Consider the following 17,480-nt stretch of genomic DNA (forward strand, 5'->3'; position numbering starts at 1 on the left):
TTCTCAAACAATATTTATACCAATTGCCATTTTGGAAGTGCAAATAATAAGCTTTTTAATTAAATGAATTATGTATGATGTTGGTTTCTCTGGAAATCTTGTACTTCAATCACATTGCTGCTGTACTGTCCCTAGAAATATCTGAGCCCGCTTTGCTTTTCAGAACACAGTGTTTTAAGTCACCACTAGAGGGGACAATATCTGAACTAAAATTATACAAGGCTGAGAACCAAAAGGTTTTTATGATGTAGCTTTATAAAATATACAAATCTAAAATTAGGGCTGCACTTTTTGGTCTTAAAAGTTAAAGTAGGACTCGGGTAAAATCAATACATTTTGTTTTATGAACACAGTTTAAAGTAATATTGACAGTTTTCTTTTGCCAGTTTTTTCCCTGCATGCTATCTGATGTAGTGACTTCCTTAACTTGTCTAGCCAGCAAAACTCTGACAGTACTATTCTCTAATACAGGCACAAGCTTCTTTATACTTCTTGTCTCTCAAGTTGTGCCCCCGCCCCCCCCCCCCCCCCCCAAAAAAAAAAAAATTCTTGACATATCAGTTGCAGAACTTCACAAATAAGAACTAGAAAACCCAACCAATGTCTTAACTGTATTTCAGAGTTTCAGGATTTTAAGTTGATCTCAGTGTTTTATGTAATAATACCTAGCTCTTGTATATTGCTTTTTGTTAGCAGATAAAGATGTAAAGCAAATACTAAAGATTCATATGAGTTGGTTTTATATTTGTCTACTGCATTCTTATAAAAAAAATTTTTTTTATTCCCTTGAATAGGACTTCAGAGATTTTTCTGTTTTTGATCATTCTTATTTGGAGACATTTTCTTTGAGTGTTCAGAGTCTTTTACCAAATTAGATGGAAACAGAGAAAAGATCCCTGATATAATACAAAGTATTAAATTATATGTAAGCTTTCCATTAGTCAAGTGCATAGCAATTAATTTGCTGAACTCTGACTGTGCTCCATCACTGATCATGGCCAAATTGCATGCAAGTTAAGCAGTCGTACTAAAAACGTACACAGTTTGAGTATATGGTTTTGTGGCTGTGTGGTGGAATTATTTTTATAAAAAAACATGATTTCCCCACCCCACTCAGCTGACTGAAAAGAACTAGTCAGTGGCCCTGGGGAATGTAGCTGTCTGCAATCTTCCCACGTCAACTAGATTTCAAAGCGAAAAACCACAGCAGGTACATGATTGGGGTAATGGTTTCAAAATGTACGCCAGGATTGGTCGGTTATTTATGGTTTTCAATGACAAGAGTTGACAGAGCTGCTGTGGCTGGGTCTCTGTGGTAAAAGACTGTTTCCTATACCAATGTGTGCTATGAAAATCCCCTCGGACTGAAACATTTGATGGTTTATAAAATAAAAATAAAAGAAACACGAGGCCAGATCCTGGTTCCATGATAATCAGTGACAAAACCTGCACTGATTTCTGGTATACTAGGATTTTACCTTTGATGTTTGTTTGAAAACTGAAAATAAAAGAACAGGGCAAATAGAGTTTCAGGTAACAATTATTTTTTGTCAGTTTAATCTCTCTACAAATATAATTTAGAGGGTTTTTTTTAAATATTTTGGGGAGTCTTGGAATTGGTTCTAAAAACAAGCCAAAGTTGACCAAAACCATCCCACATCAAGAGTAAATGTTGACTATGGTCATCTGTCCATTTCAGCCTTATCCAACCATAACTGGAAGGCATGATTATCGACTAATTGTAAATTTCTTTTTTGTTTTGACATTCTGATGCCCAAGTTCAATATCCAGTGCTATGAATCTCTTCTTATACATTATGGGGTATCTTCAATAATTTTTAGTTGTTATCCTGCTGTGCATCTGTTATGCGTTCTGAATTATGTTTGTAGCTATCGGGGACTGAGATTATGTTCCAAAACTTGTTTACTGATCATCTTCCTGTGAGTAGACTAGTTGTTTGTGATACAGTGCATATCCTTTCCTCAATTGTGTAAAGCTTCAACAGTTTATATTAGGATATTGAAACTTGCTGTTTCTTATGCAACTGATAGAATAAAATGGTTTGCCTACATTCTTAATTTTAATAGAGAATGATACTCATTTTCCTTAAAGAAAACATAGTGGGTTTTAGAAGTGTTCTTGCAACTGAGTGAAATATGTTTCCAGTTAAGGCACTCTGGGCTAATCTGTGTTTCAGAGACCCTGTTAACACTTTATAAACCATTAATCCAAAACCCTAGAACAGGGGTAGTTAATAGGTGGACTGTGGGCCAAATTCGGATCACTAGATGCTTTTGACTTGGACCCCGAAATCTTTTTATTTACTTGTTGTTGTTTTTTTATATTTCTCTGGAGTCTGAAGCTTGAATATACCTTGACCAAGAAATTTTAGACCTTGTCAAAAAAATAATTGACTATCCCTGTCTTAGAACTTGTTTATATACTCTCAGTTCTTCTTTTCACTGTGGATATTATGATTTATTAAAGTTTTTCTGTAAAACCAAGGCAGGCTCTCTTGCCCCTTTCAATTAGCTATAACTAAGCAATACAATATATACTAAAGGTATTACTGTACCCTTGGCTCTGTTAACCCTTATTCACTATCAAGCAAGCCTAGGAAGAGGTGCAGTGGCGAGTCTTTGTATTAAGAATTTTAGGACAAATTTTCAAGAATGGCCTCCAGATTTGAGCATAGAAAAATGTGAATGCACATTTTTGGAGTGGAGCTGTGCTGATTTAAACCAGCTGAGGATCTGGCTATAGGTTGATATGCTGTACTCAACACTGTGATCTAGTTGCCTCTTAGAAATAAACAGTATCTTAATCATAAAAAAATAAGATGACCCAATTTAGTTTCTGTTGTGATGATGCTTAAGATGGAAAGAACCCACCTTGACTGAAAGCCCATGGTAAGTAAGTAAGTTTTGTTCAAATGTCACTAATGATATAATCTGAAAAAAACAAGGTTACATGAAAAGCATAAGGGCTGCACATATAATGGTTTTTCAGATGGAAGAAATCCAGTTTGATTGCTATAGCCCAGTTGAGTTGGTGAAGCTGGTAGAGCTTTTTTTTGCCTTTTTTTTAAACTTGCAAACTGAGTATACTTTATATCTAGATATCAGTGAGACAAAATGAATGTAGAACCCCCACAATATCATTTTGAAGGGTAAAATCTTAGTTTGTCTTATTTGGGTAGTTGCATAGTTCTATATACAGTTGTTTTTGTGAATATGATATTGTCTCTTTGCATAAGGCAGTTAGTCAACCAAAGCACTCAGTGACTGGGAACACGGTAAGAATTTGGGGCGAAATCTTCAGCTGCTGTAAATCTGCACCCTTGACATCAGCTGAGGGTCTAGCCCAGAGATTGAAAGAGAGAATGTAAGGAAATACTTTTACTACAAAAATTTAATCCCATGATATTCTGGGAGCACTAAAATTACTAGTATTTGACACTATTTGGTTTCTAGACTGCTGCTTCTATGGTTTAGAGTTTAGATGCACATACAAACAATTTTGTGGAAAAACATTCAAATTAAGACCTGATGTGCTTAAAACTCACTGAAGTAAAGTCCTGTACTATCCCCATAAATTATTTTGTCTGCTAAAGCTAATAGGTAAACTGTGTGTGTCTATATGTATATGCAATAAATATGCAATAACACATAAGTTACCAGGCAACTGCATGCCCCAGATGCAGTGGGAGGCACAAAGCTGGTCACTTGTTACCTATCGGTGGAAAAATACAGATCCTCCTGTAATGTTGTTTCTTCTGTCTATAGTAGGTATTTCTGTCATGCCCCTCATTAAGTGATTTTATCATGTTTTTCTAAACATTTTAATTTCAGAAATGTTTTTTGTTTAATATTTAATTTTAGTATCTTAAGTGGTGACAAATTTCAGGATTCTCACACTTAATTTTGCAGATTCTGTTGGGAAATGACTAGCTGGTACTGTAACAGGTTTTTGTTTTTTAACAGTCTGGTATTGAATGATCTAGCCAGTTTTTGCTGTTCATGCATTAATTTCAAAGGCAGCGGGCAGTAGAATGAATGCATGGCAGCTTAAGTGACTTCATAGTGAGAAAAGATAGTTCAGTTTGCTTCTGCCCTGACTACAGCTACAGAGTTTGAATTCTAATCGATTGCAGGTAACACACATGCACAAAGAAAAATTTAATGTAAATAGGAAAATTTTAAGGAAAAAATATTTTCTTTTGTATAGGTGTACATGGAGGTGGAATAAGGTATCATTTATCATTGCATCCCCCTCTTTTCTGATACACAGAATAATCCGTCTGGTTTGGAGACTCTTCCTTTAATCAGCCTAGTTATACATGCACGGAACTATAATACTTATGTGAACAGACTACTAGAGAAAGAAGTGTATGTAGCACTTTAAAGACATAAAAAGACAAGGTGTCTACCCTACAAGCGTACTCTGACAAATGATGAATAAAGGTATGGAAACATCAGTGAAGAGATGAATAATAATAAATACTCTTTTATAGCACTGTTGATCAGCGGATTTCAAAATGCTTTATAAAGAGGTCAGTAGGAAGGTTTCACATCAAGAAGGTTTCACATGGCTTTGAGAGATTTGAAGGAGTATGCAATTTTAGATTGTGGTGGTGAGGAATGTTTGTATAAAGGTGGATATTTCACCAATATGTTTTACACATGAAAGCTAAAATGCTGAATGCCAAAGTCCTGAATCTGACACATGGGGGCAGGTTTCCAATAGAGCTCAGCATGCACAGTCTGGGACACGTTCATAGGATCTTATCTGCTGTTTAGGCACCTAAATAATGACTGCATTTCCATGTTGGGTGCTAAGCTCTTTTGATAATCTGGCCCTAGTTTAGGTGCCTTAAAACATCTTTTTTTCTTCTGAAAATCTGATGTCAATTGTTGGTGCTGAGCAAATGAAAATCTGGCCCTAAGTCTTTTTATAGGTGTTCCAGTTCTTAAATCTTGTCTTTTCCCTACTGTAGGTATTTTCTGTTAAACTGATATATGTCAATAGAAACTGCAACTAATGGAAATGTTTAAACCCGTCAGAGATTAAAAGTGCAGATAGGGAAACCTCTTCAGAGAGGAGAAAGATTCACTCTAACCTTTGTCCAAAATTTGAACCAAACCTCCTTTGAGGTTGGAAATTTTTTAAATGCGAATTCCTCATTTGAAAAATGAGGAAGCAGCAGACAGGCCAAATTACAAGAATTGTTGGTAATTGGAGGTTCTAAACTGTGTTTTGCAACTCACTAGGCTCAGATTGTTGAGATGAGCATCCATAATTTTACAGGCTTACCCAGTCAGACTTTCTAAGGTATGATTCATCCAACTTCAAACTGAACATTAAAGATGGAGTTGTGTAACGCGCCCATGAAAATAACGTGAAAATGTATTTACATCAATAGTAATGTGTGCATATATAGTTCACATAGGATATATCTATACTGTGTACTCTTTACAGCCGTGTGAAAAAACCTACACTGCACGCCCCCTTAGCAATAGTATAAATAGCTGTATAGACAAGTAAAGACACACCTGAATCCTTAGAGTACATACCCTACGTGGCACTTGAGATGCCCAAGCAATGCCTTGTAGCAGTGTAATGTCCTGCTGCCTCCCCACTGCTGGAGCTTTTCTCTGCCACAGGTTGCTGCCAGAGCCTTTCCCCACTGCAGTGAGACTCCAGCTGGAGGGAAAACCCCGCTTCTAGAGTGTTTCACTGATGTGTGTAGCTACACAATGTGGTATGGATGCAATCTACTTTTAACTGTTCCTTGTAGCTACGCCTACCCAATATGCTGCCACCAGCGGTGTGCAGTGTAGACGTACCTACACACCCTCCATAAAAAAACCTGTTAAAATAACATTAAGGTTTCAAAATGAAGTACTCAATAGACTGGAAATGCATAACTTAAGATTGCTCCTAAATCCTTAACTTTCAAACCCTACTATGGGTGTGCAAGATTCTGTCTGTAATTATTGCTGCAGGGTCATTGTCTTATTCAGTATGTAGGTAGGACAGTGAATAAGGCAGAGCTGTATCCCCTGTCTCTTGCAGTGTTGCACTGGTGTGCAGTGAAGTTGTTGGATCGGTGTGCAGTGATGAGGTAGGGGACACATTCAAGAATTGAGCATAAAAAATAAATGAATACCAAACAGCTGCCTCTTTTCACAATTTTCACTGAGTAAACAGGACTGAGCATTGAATGAGGCAGGGCTCCATAGCCATCCTCATTCAATGTGTATGCATATTAATAAATCCTTTACAGCCCTGCTGCATTGCACTTTCATGCCTTGTATGGAAAACCAGGTACAATCTCACACAATCATATCCCACATGCATTTATAAATTAAAGTTTTCACTTACCTTTCTTATGTGTCCAAGCACAGAGGCCATAAAACAGAGAGAGAGAGAGAGACTGTATGGAGGGATGCGAATTTCTCCTTAACCTAGGTATTGTCATATGAGCAATGCCTTGGAAATGCTGGGAATGTTGGCTGTTCAGGATGATGATGTCTAAGATACTGACGATAGCAAACAAAACAAAACCAGAAAGATCAAATGATATAGACTGAAGTCTCTGATGACTTGACTCATTTATTGAGTTTCAGCAATTAGGTTAGCTTTAATTCAAATGTCTTGCCACAGGTCATTTGTGTAACCCAGTGATGTGATGAAAGAGAATATTATGGCACCACTTAAAAATGTTTTGAACACTGATATTTTCCATGGGGTATCTGCTGCTCTGAACATGAGGTTTTTATATGTCCATTATCATTCCCACCAAAATCTGAGTTAAGTTTGCTAGACTGAGTTAATTTTGAGTTAAGTTTGCTAGACTGTATATCCTGCCAAAACAAAGCAATCCACACAAGGAAGCGAATAAGAAATTAAGGGGGAGATTTTCAAAGGCACAAATGGGAGTTGGGCACATAACACCTCTTTCAGACTTTAAAAACTTTCCTATAGTCATTTAACACCCCATCTATGCTCCACTCATGAAGACACATCAAGGGGATTATGAACCTGATCATGTTCCTTTATATGTCAATATGGAGGGAAGTGGAATCCAGGAAGACTGACTGACTGATTTGATAGGTCTTTCCCGTCTTTACTGATCCTACTGCACAAGTTTTCTCTCCTTGTTTAGGATTAGTTGATACCTGAGGGGGTTTGATGGGTTCCCCTTGGGATGCCACCTGGAACTAGGGTACCACTGAGCCCCCCGACCCACCAGCCTGGGCTCCCTTTACACTATACTGCTGTGACCAACCTGCCATGTCCTCACACAGGCTTCAGCCTGCACATTCACCAGCACACATACAGGTAGGGACACCCAGCTGCAGTACATGCAGGCAGGCCTTTTAACTAGCTCCTGCAGAGGGAGGCTTCAGCTAAGGCACTCCACAGCTACTCAGGTACACCCCCTCCCCACCCCCGGAGTGTAAACCCAAAACTATACCATCTTGCACTTCACAGAGAATTGTACAGCATAAGATTCTGAACTTTGTCCCCTCCATCAATGTGGAGAGGAAATATACAACAGCTTTCTGCCCTGAGTTATAATTTCCATATGTCTAGTTTTAGACAAAGCAAAAAGTTTATCAACTATAAAAGATAGATTTTAAGTAATTATAAGGGATAGCAAACAGATCAAAGCAGATTACCTAGCAAATAAACAAAACACGCAAAGTAAGCTTAATATACTAAAGAGATTGGCCTGGAATAGCAAATTCTCACCCTAAGTGATGATACCACCAGACTGTGGATTCTTAAGGGGCAAGCTGCACTAATTTACAGTTTAAAATCCCCAGATGTTTCATTCACAGACTAAAAATCCCTTTAGCCTGGGTCCAGCACCTCCCCCAGTTCAGTCTCTCTATTCCTCACATGTTTCCAGGAGTCTCTTTGAGGGGGGAGTCAGTGATGAACCACGATGATGTCACTCCCCTGGCTTATATAGATTTTGCATATAGTGGGAACCCTTTGTTTCAAAGCTTGGTTCTCACACCAGTCAGTGGAAAAACACTGGTAGCCCAAGATGGAGTCCAGTACCAGCTGACCTGGTCATAGGACCCTGTAGTGTCATAGCAGCCATGAGTCAGTGGTTGTTTGTAGCATCCTCAGGAAGACCTCTCCCCCATCCCCAATGGGAGATAAAGAACTTCTAAGGCCTATTGTTTTCTCTAATGGCTCATTAACCTGAATGGGCCCTTCTCCAGCCAGCCATCTGAACTGAGTGCATTCTGCCTAGTGGGCGTTCTGCAAGTGTAAGCACATTTGTAATACAGATATACAGTCAATATTCCTAACTTCAGATACAAAAATGATACATGCATACAAATAGAATAATCATATTTAGTAAATCATAACCTTTCCAATGATATCTTAGATGACCTATCTTGCATAAAATACATCATAGGTATGCCAGAATCATATCTCTATGAAGAATATGGGGTGCAGAGTCACAGGGGGCATACTGTAATTTGGAGACTTGCAAGCTGCTTGAGCCTACCCACAGACCAGTAGCACAGAAGCTGTTAATTTCCTCGTGTGACAGTTAGCCATTGGCAAGGTTGCATGTGCCTAATCTCTAAATCTGATCTGTGTTAGGTAGAAAACTTCCTACTGGAAAAAGAAATAGCATTTGTCCATTAGGGTGGAAGCAAGTTGATGATTCATACCACTCAGGACTTTGCAATATTAATCAGAGCACAGTGATTGTCTCCTGATAGAATTTGGTAGTTAGGTTGAGCTAAGATAATGTTTGTCCATGAAACAAACCGGGCAACCTCTCTACACCAGTGAGCTGCTCAAGAAATGTGAAAATGCAGAGCTATACGTATTGAAAATAAGAAAAAATAGAAGGCACAATGCTTAATTTCACACTTTTAATAACACCCCTAAAAATTAGAATGACCATTTCATATACAAAATGTGGAGCGTGTGTAGTTTCTAAATCTGAGGTAACTTCATGCATTCATTCATCAATAATTAGTATATTCATAGAGTGGGGGTCTGTACTTTGTGATTTGATATTGCTTCATGAAAGAAGATGTTGGCTGAGATCATTGTTTGCCTGTTTGAAGAAATGTGATGTTGATCATAGTGTGAATGTACCAAATATTTTCTTTTTTTGCATAAACAACCTAGATTTTTTTCTGTATTGTTACTAATTAGAAGAAAATATGAAAACACCAGCTGAAAATACAATATATTTCTCTTTTATTACAGTATAAGCTTTGGTCATTTTTCAGAAAATCTTTTGAAAGGATAAATCACTCTGGGGTATAAACAACTCTGGAGAAAAGCTCATTTTCTGAATACTTCGTAGTGAGGTTAAAACATTTGTCTGCAGACTGGTTTCATGAGATTTAAGCATGAGGTTTTTGTTGCTTTGTACATCTATATAAAATTTATAAACTTTAATTCTCTATAGAATATAAACTTTAATTCTCTATAGAATAGAAAACGGATCTACTTTGCAAGAAAAGGATGCTCTGAAAAGAAAAAGATGACCTTATGTGTAATATATAAATAAATGTTTATTAATATTAGATTCATAGATTCATAGATATTTAGGTCAGAAGGGACCATTATGATCATCTAGTCTGACCTCCTGCACAACGCAGGCCACAGAATTTCACCCACCACTCCTACAAAAAAACCTCACACCTATATCTGTGCTATTGAAGTCCTCAAATTGTAGTTTAAAGACCTCAAGGAGCAGAGAATCCTCCAGCAAGTGACCCGTGCCCCATGCTACAGAGGAAGGCGAAAAACCTCCAGGGCCTTCCAATCTGCCCTGGAGGAAAATTCCTTCCCGACCCCAAATATGGCGATCAGCTAAACCCTGAGCATATGGGCAAGATTCATCAGCCAGATACTACAGAAAATTCTTTCCCGGGTAACTTGGATCTTACCCCATCTAAAACCCATCACAGGCCATTGGGCCTATTTACCATGAATATTAAATTACCAAAGCCATGTTATCCCATCATACCATCTCCTCCATAAACTTATCGAGTTTAATCTTAAAGCAAGATAGATCTTTTGCCCCCACTACTTCCCTCGGAAGGCTATTCCAAAACTTCACTCCTCTGATGGTTAGAAACCTTCGTCTAATTTCTAATCTAAATTTCCTAGTGGCCAGTTTATATCCATTTGTTCTTGTGTCCACATTGGTACTGAGTTTAAATAATTCCTCTCCCTCTCTGGTATTTATCCCTCTGATATATTTATAGAGAGCAATCATATCTCCCCTCAACCTTCTTTTAGTTAGGCTAAACAAGCCAAGCTCCCTGAGTCTCCTTTCATAAGACAAGTTTTCCATTCCTCGGATCATCCTAGTAGCCCTTCTCTGTACCTGTTCCAGTTTGAATTCATCCTTCTTAAACATGGGAGACCAGAACTGCACACAGTACTCCAGGTGAGGTCTCACCAGTGCCTTATATAACGGTACTAAGACCTTCTTATCCCTACTGGAAATACCTCTCCTGATGCATCCCAAGACGACATTAGCTTTTTTCACAGCCATATCACATTGGCAGCTCATAGTCATCCTATGATCAACCAATACTCCAAGGTCCTTTTCCTCCTCCGTTACTTCTAGTTGATGCGTCCCTAGCTTATAACTAAAATTCTTGTTATTAATCCCTAAATGCATGACCTTACACTTCTCACTATTAAATTTCATCCTATTCCTATTACTCCAGTTTACAAGGTCATCCAGATCCTCCTGTAGGGTATCCCTGTCCTTCTCTAAATTAGCAATACCTCCCAGCTTTGTATCATCTGCAAACTTTATTAGCACACTCCCACTTTTTGTGCCCAGGTCAGTAATAAAAAGATTAAATAAGATTGGTCCCAAAACCGATCCCTGAGGAACTCCACTGGTAACCTCCCTCCAACTTGACAGTTCACCTTTCAGTAGGACCCGTTGTAGTCTCCCCTTTAACCAATTCCCTATCCACCTTTCAATTTTCCTATTAGATGACTTTAATAATAAAATTAGTTCCATCAGGGATGAATTTGTTCCACTGGTGGTTTTTCAAGCATACTATTTTTTCCCCCAAAATTAAAAGAAATCCTAAAAACAGTCGTAGGCAACTGGATAATCTGACCCAAACACAAATGCATCTCAAACATTTTATATATCAAGGTTGCTCTAATCAGTTACTTGTTCTATGTTAGGATCTCTAGCTTCTCCCGCAGTAAAGTACATACACTCTATTTCTAGTGTAAGAAGGGACTCTTAATCCCAGTGAAGGAGCCCCTTAAAATGGCTAGAATGGAGGAGAAGCAGGGTTTTGAAGTGGAGACACAACAAAGGCCCTGTGTTCTAATTCATGAAGTAAAGAGCTGTCTTGGTGGTGCTACCACAATGCATCTGTTCATTTCATCCAGAACCTGAAGCCTTTTTATCAGTAATTATTACGAAGCAGGAGCTATGAAGGACCCTCACAATTTAAGAGTACATTTCAACTACCACTTGACAAAGGCCACTCTGCTGATATGACGCTTCTTTCCTGAGTTTCAACCACCAAGTCAATATTAACTCAGGTCTCTCATTCATTGAGCTTTATTTTCACATCTGTTGCTCTTTTGTCACTGTGATCTCAATCTGGTTTTCTCATATCTGTAATGATAGGATAGGGAAATAAATCAGCAGAGGCTGGGTCCTGCATGGAGCTGACCACTCTGGCCACAATCTAGCAAAGCACTTTAATCCATGCTAAAATTTTAAGATCATGAGTATTCCTATTTAATTCAAGATAAGCACATACTTAAGTGTTTTGCTGGACTGGAGCCAGAGTGCTCAGCATCTTGGATCATCAAGCCTTAATTACATACATTTATCATACATTTTACGAATTTGAGGTTGAGAAATATAAAGTATATGAAAGCATTAAAACATTGAGTGGAAATTAATAGTTAATGATATTATAAATCTTACACTGCCCACATGATAACACATTATGTTTAGCAAGTGTAGATGAATGTATATTTTGTCACAACACAACAACCCAGGGACATCCAATTTGGGATGATAATTTCCATTGAAATCATGGAAGCAGGACTAGGCCCCAAATGATCCATAACAAAAATCTTTAACTTCGCTTAATTATGTGTGTTCTTCAAATATGAGTAGATGAGTTTTCAAGGAGACTTAATTAAATGTTTGGGATAGTGGCAAGCCATTTTTGAATTTGTGGGAGACTTAAAAAAACCAAACCAAAGTCAAAACTCCAATTTAGGATATTTTGTTAAGATGACCTATTACTAAAAAAGACAACCCCCCCACACCTGACATTTTCTTCAAACTTTGCAGAAATATTCTCCTCTACTTTGAGAACAGAAGCTAGTTCTAACATTGAAGTTACAATTTACTACATTGAGCACCACCCGCAAAGAAGAATTGCACATAATTTAACTTTACAGAAAACAATAGTCCTATTATACAGAACACCAAGGGCAAGTAACTAAGGAAATTATTAATGGATGAGAGTACTAAAGTTAAAAAATCCTTACTATAGGTAGATCTATTGGGCTGTGTCACAGGGTGACTGGCCTCTTGAAGGGGAAATGTGACCTATCCCACAATTAGCTGCTTCCCAGGCTAAAGTGGCAGGACAAAATGGATTCAGATGACAGCCTGGTAAACACCTGGAGCTCATAAAAGGGTTTTTTCCACTGAATGCATCCGATGAAGTGAGCTGTAGCTCACGAAAGCTTATGTTCAAATAAATTGGTTAGTCTCTAAGGTGCCACTAGTACTCCTTTTCTTTTTATAAAAGGGTAGATAACTCAGTGTGGGAGAGGAACTAAAGGGAGCAAATTAGGCTCCTATGGAAGGGCCTGGGAGAAGTTGGGACTCCTGGAGGTAGTGCTCTATCCCAGAACAGAGAGACTTAAAGGTGGACTTAAAGAGACTGGAAAGGGATAGGAACTGAGCCCAGAGGGTGGTCTGAAGAGGAACAGAAGCAGAATGGAAAATTCTTTTGTTTGGACTTTTGTTACCCTGGCATTGTTTAAGATTTAGTTAGTGACTTGTCTGGAGGGCTAAGCCACATCAGAAACACCAACTCCGTGGGGAAGGCTGAAGGGATCCACCTTTGAGGAGGAAATGGAGGCAGGGTGCTTTGCAGTGGCATGCTTAGCCAGCAGGGGTGCTATGAGACAGCAGTGCCTATGACAGCCTGGTAGAAATGTTATGCCAATCTTAAATTACTACTGTAATTCCTCTCACAAATAGACTCTGTTGTACCAGGGAGGAAAGTGCTCTCTTTTCACCTCTAGAAGAGGCCTGTACTGCTAATAGGAGGAATCTTATATACTATAAACATTATTGTCCAATATCTCTACCCTATATTGGCTTTAAGATCCTTGCTAACTTTTTTAACTAATAGATTAGATACAAGTCTTCTGAAAATTGACCAGAAGGATGCAAAGGATATTATTTTACAACTGATGACATTTCTCAATTTTAGAAGAGTATTTTATAGCTCATGTTGAACATTTAGATGAAGCTAAAGTTGTGATCCTGCATTAAGCTCTGCGCAGGCTGACTTCAACACTCACTTGCGTGAAAGTAAACTAGATCTAATCCTTGTATCTCCCTTAGATTCTAGGGCCTAAATGCCATATATGAGTCAAATTTCAGAGTTAGTTCCCAGGAAAGAACTCAGTGTTAGTGATTAAGTCTTATCCCTTTTTCTCTGTCACAAATAAGTGATCACACTTCTCTTGCTGGGTTTCAGAGTAACAGCCGTGTTAGTCTGTATTTGCAAAAAGAAAAGGAGGACTTGTGGCACCTTAGAGACTAACCAATTTATTTGAGCATGAGCTTTCGTGAGCTACAGCTCACTTCATCGGATGCATGCTCTTGCTGTTGACTTTTTTATGCTTCATTCTTTACTTTTACTAATATGGTATGCTCCTCCACCTCCCGCAAGGAAGGCTGGTAGCATGGTAAGCATTCAGGCAAAACATATCTAGTTTAATTCATATAATTGGTGTGTCTTTGTTGGACTGATGTTTATAAAAAGAATTTCACTATGGCAATGATCCCAAGTGGCAAAGCGGAAGGGACCAAATGGCTTAATTAATCCTCCTTTGCATTATTTAAAAATCAACCGACAACTAAAACTGATAAATTGCAAGTAGCAGGCCTACTATAAAGTGGAAACAGAAACATTCATAGGTTTTAAGACTAAAAGAGACCATTATGATCATCTAGTCTGCGCTCCTGCATAACATAGGCCAGAAAATTTCAGTAGGTGATTCCTGCATCAAACCAAATAACTTTGTATTTCTTCTTATTATATTATTTATTATGGTAGTGCCAAGAGACCAGCTGAAAATGGGTCTCCATTGTGACCGGTGTTTGTACAGAATTAGTAGATGGCTCTGCCCAGAAGAACAATCTAACGAAACAAAATAGACAAAAGGTGGGAAAAGAGAGAGAATACAAAGAGTGAACAATATGATTGCAGCAAACATCACGTTTGTTCACTTTTGGGGTGAGGTGAGGTTTTGTTAGGAGGGGATTTACTAAAGGGAAAGACAAAAGGAGAGGGGAACAGAGCAGGGAAGTAAAGAGAGGGGAAGAAAAGAGATCTGGGTGGGAAATGCGTTTCCTGCCCTGGGAAAAATTTTGAGATTTTGAAAAAAATTCCAGTTTGGCATCAAGATGAAACCAAGACCATTGAAAGCTGAGATTTTATGTGTGTGTGTGTATGTATATATTGTGACAAAGTCCCGCCTCTGCCTTGGTGGGTCCTGTGCTTATTGGCAGATTTGCTTGCCTCAGAGATTCACAGCAGCCCTCAGTTTGGCCACTTTTGCTAGTGGCTCAAACCTGCCGTTCACTCAGCTAACCTCATCACTTGCCAGCATGGGGAAAGGGAGGAGAACAATCCCCGCAGTCTCTGCTGACCCACCTAGTGGGTCAGAGGATAGGCCAGGGACCTTTCCCTCTGGTGGGACCCATAGTCCAGGTCACCTCCTCTTGTGAGAAATAGGGAGTTGAGGGGAATCCGGGCCCACCCTCTACTCCAGGTCCCACCCCAGGGCCCTGTGGATTGCAGCTGTCTACAGTGTCTCTTTTAACAGCTGCACGACAGTTACAACTCCCTGAGCTACTTCCCCATGGCCTCCTCCCAACACCTTCTTTATCCTCACCACAGGATCTTCCTCCTGAAGCCTGATCACACTTGTACTCCTCAGTCCTCCAGCAGCTCACCTTCTCACTCCTTGCACACCCTGCCCTAACTCATGGGAGGTCCTTTTTAAACCAGGTGTCCTGATTAGTCTGCCTGTCATAATTGATTCTAGTATGTTCTTAATTAACTCCAAGTGTCTTAATTAGCTTGCCTGTCTTAATTGGTTCTAGCAGGTTCTTGATTGTTCTAGTGCAGCCCCGGCTCTGGTCACTCAGGGAACAGAAAACTGTTCATCCAGTGGCCAGTATATTTGCCTTCTGCCAGACTCCTGTACCCCACTGGTCTGGGTCTGTCACAATGTACATATATAACAGAGAGAGCTAACTGGGTTATCACAGTCGAGTCTCACTCTGGACCACTCAGTATTTAATTATGTATATGAAGTGGAAGAGAGACTGAGACAGACTCTATAGCATGGTGATTAGGGCACTCATATGGGAGAGGGGCAACATGAACGCAGCATTTGAACCTTGATTTCGTACATCCTAGTTGAGTATCCTAACCATTAGGCTAGGGCCTATTCTACAGTGCTGTACTCTCACTTTCTCTTCCCCACACCAGTTCCATCCTGACAAACTTTTCGCATTGAACTGGATACATTCCCCCCCAAAAATCAGTTTTGTCTAATCAGCATTTTCTGGCAAAACACTTTCATCTAAAATTTCCTGATCGAGAAGAGACCCATTCAAACATATCTTTGACTGCCAGATCCTGCTGTTAAGTCATAATGCTACTGGGCCAGAGTGCTGAGAACCAGCAGCAGAACCAGCACTCTGGTCACTGTAAGTCTAATTAGTTTTCCTGGAAGAAGGGGCCTGATTGCTGGAAGCTGAGGCTAATTACTAGACCAGTCTGAGCTGAGGGAGCTAACAAGCTAGTTAACCCATTAATGAAAGAGTAGAAAGGTGCACAGGGAGGAAGTATAAAGGCAGAAAGAAAGAGAGGGTAGTAGGGTCAGGGTAAAGGGAGATCTCTGCATGAAGAGATCTTTTTTTACCTGGCAGAAGGAGATGACATTTGTATGTCACTGTAAATAGAGTTGCTGCATGGGACTGCAAGGGCAGAGGTGGGTGAGATAATGCAAATAAACTACAAAATAGAGGTGTTAGAGCTATTTGTTTGAGTATACAGGTGTAGAAGACTGTGTCTTGTCACAGCTGTTTGTGGCATCATAATAATTTTCTTGTGATGTCATAAACGTATTGTTAAGATGACCTCATTCCAAGAGTAGGAGGAGCCAGAAGCTTGGCTGTCAGGGTGAGGGCTCTTATTAATATGTAAATATCTTCTATGAAAGCAAAAAATAAAATTATTGATGACAAAAAGTCTTTGCAATTTTTGCTAAGTTTACCTGCCACGTCCGCAGGTTTGGCCGATTGTGAATCCCCCTGGCCGTGGTTTGCCGCTCCAGGCCAATGGGGTTTGCAGGAAGGGCAGTCAGCACATCCCTTGGCCCGCGCCGCTTCCCGCAGCCCCCATTGGCCTGGAGCAGTGAACCGCAGCCTGTGGGAGCCGTGATCGGCCAAACCTGCGGACGTGGCAGGTAAACAAATTGGTCTGGCCTGCCAGGGGCTTTCCCTGAACAAGCGGCGGCCCTAGTTTGAGAACCACTGATCTAGCCCATTCATAGAATCTTAGAATATCAGGGTTGGAAGGGACCTCAGAAGGGCCCTAAAGAGGTTCCTGACAGGTGTTTGTCTAACCTGCTCTTAAAAATCTCCAATGATGGAGATTCCACAGCCTAGCAGGGCCGGCTCTACAGTTTTTGCTGCCCCAAGCAGTGAAAAAAACTGCCGCTGCGGACGGCAAAAGGAAGAAGCTGCCGCCGATTTGCCCCCACAGCCGGAAAAGGGGAGAAGCTGCCACCGATTTGCTGCCACAGCGGGCGGAACAGAGAAGTTGCTGCCGTGGACGGAGGAAATGCCACCCCTTTCTAACTGCCACCCCAAGCACCTGCTTGGAATGCTGGTGCCTGGAGCCGGCCCTGCTCCCTAGGCAATTTATTCCAGTGCTTAACCACCCTGACAGTTAGGAAGTTTTTCCAAATGTCCAACCTAAACCTCCCTTGCAGCAATTTAAGCCCATTGCTTCTTGTCCTATCCTCAGCAGTTAAGAAGAACTATTTTTATCCCTCCTCCTTATAACAACCTTTTATGTACTTGAAAACTCTTATGTCCACTCTCTGTCTTCTCTTTTCCAGACTAACCAAACCCAGTTTTTTCAATCTTCCCTCATAGG

This window comes from Chelonia mydas, chromosome 2, assembly GCF_015237465.2.
Source record: "Chelonia mydas isolate rCheMyd1 chromosome 2, rCheMyd1.pri.v2, whole genome shotgun sequence".
NCBI lineage: Eukaryota > Metazoa > Chordata > Testudines > Cheloniidae > Chelonia > Chelonia mydas.